Raw genomic sequence first — 2,257 nt, 5'->3', positions numbered from 1 at the left:
TAATTTTCAGGGATCCTACTCTGTGAGTCCCTGCCAAGGGAAGAGGTGTGGGTGGCTACCAGGAGGAGGGCCTTTTCTGTTGTGGTACTCTGGCTATGGAATGAGCTCCCTAGAGAGGTTCGTCTGGCACTTGCATTATATTCCTTTCAGCACTTTTGTTTCCCAGTATTTTAGCATTTTGGCATCCTAGTCTTTTAGTTCTACTGTTTAAATCTTTGCATTGTTGCTCAGTTTTATTCTGGTTGTTTGTTTATATTGTGATTTTTAGCTTCCATATTTTATATTTTATGCTGTACTTGTGGTTTTAATTTTTGTGAACCTCCCAGAGAGCATTGGCTATGAAATAAATACCAAAAAGAAAAAAAAAACCACAACCTGGGCTCAAAAGGGGATGGATGGATCTGTCACTCTCAGTCTCGTCAAGAATGTGAATTTTTTGAGGTCAAGTTTGTTCCATCCCATTTTTGTATGGGCTTGCCATTTTATTTTTCAATCTGTACAGAAATTAGTATCCATGTTTTGTAATATACATATTAATGTATGCATTCATGTACACATTTTGGGATGCAGGTGCAACTCCCAATAAGTTAGCTGGGGTATACCAGGAGAGGAAGGCATTTTTTCCCTATCTAAATGTTTATAGAATTGCAGCCTAAAGTATGTTTGTGCTCATTCTGGAAATGTATGCATTTTCTTTTTCACCTTTTCTAAAACTCCATATGTTGTTGAACCCATTTGTCTTGCAAAAGGCATATGAAGCTCAGAAATGTGAGGATTTCCAACTGTAAATTGTGTTCACACATCTGGGAGTGCAAGACATCTGGGAGTGCAAATTGGGTAAATCCGTACAAAAAACACTAGATGGCGCAAATTTCTCACACATCCCTAGCTTGACCGCTTTCCACCCCAGGGAGAGGATATCATCCACTAAAAATAAAAGTACTCTTTTTTGTCGTCTTGCAAGTCCCTTTGGTACACATGCGAGGACAGACTGCACAGCAGCTAGTGCTAATGTTTACAATACCTGAGAAACCTTAATTCTCCGAAGGCTTGTTTCAGGACTGGAGATTAATTCTTTTATATGTAATCTAATAAACCCATTAAGGTTCATCTAGCATGCACATAGAAGATTATGAAAAGCTAGCAATCAAAAACATTTAAGGGACATTTGAATAATTGCAGCTGTCTAGCAGCTTTCCTTAACCATTTTAATTTTTTAAATCTGACTGAGTAATCTGCAGGAAGCAGGTGAAAGTTTTGGTGTGGGATCAATTGCCAGCCATAGTACTCTGGTCCAATGAGGACTAGGCCCCCGTCTTTACGGCGGCACTTCGGCACTGCGAGGAACCTTGCGCCTGCACTTGCGCAACTTCCTGACAGGGGGCGGAGAGGAACGGGGCCATTCCTCCCCCCCCCATTTTTATTTTATTATATCTAACTCCACAGCTGCGCAGATACAGATAACAAAAATAAAAAGAAATGGGGAGGAACAGGCAGCCAGAGGGAGAACGCGAGAAGAGGGTGCAGGGACAAAAGGTGAACCTCCTCTCCTCTCCTCCTCGTGGCTTCTCCCCCCCCCCTCCGCGTCCATTTCTTTTTATTTTACTTTTACAGGCATGGGGCCACCCACATTGACCAATCAGGGGGCTCCATGGCAAAATAAGTCAGGGCAAGTGCCCCACTTTTTTGGAGCAGTTCCCAGGGTTTGCCCCTGGATGGCTTTGCTACTGCGAAGCCACCTGGGGGCGAACCCTTCGTGTAGACATGCCCTAGGCTTAATTGGCTTTGGATGAGACCATGGTGGGTTCTTCAACCATTGGAATTCTAGGCCTAAGGCAGGCCCACTGTAGTGGTTAAGCAAGTGAGCTGGGAAATTTCAAATCAGCTGTGATCTAAAAGAGGCTCCCCAATGTGGTGGCCGTGGATACCCTGGGAAATTGCACCAGCCACTGCCATTTTTTCTTAATTGAAAAACATCCGGATGTCTGGGTATGCTCCAAAGGGACATGCTGGGTTCCAAACGTGCACCATCTTCCTCCCCCCCCCGCTCCCCGAATGCATCCAGTACCACCCATATTCTGGGGTAAGAAAGGCATTATTACAAGTGGGTGCCCAGAAGCATTATTACAAAAGGAAAGGAAGATTGCAGGTGGCTGGAAAGGCAGTGTTTCACTTTCTAGTCAACCCAGGGGAGAGGGGAAAGGCAGAAAGAGACCCCACTACTGCCTGGTAAGCCTAAGGGAGGGTTACAGAGTGT

This window comes from Elgaria multicarinata, chromosome 2 (genome assembly GCF_023053635.1).
Source record: "Elgaria multicarinata webbii isolate HBS135686 ecotype San Diego chromosome 2, rElgMul1.1.pri, whole genome shotgun sequence".
NCBI classification, from domain to species: Eukaryota; Metazoa; Chordata; class Lepidosauria; order Squamata; family Anguidae; genus Elgaria; species Elgaria multicarinata.
Note: the sequence above shows the minus strand (reverse complement) of the source record.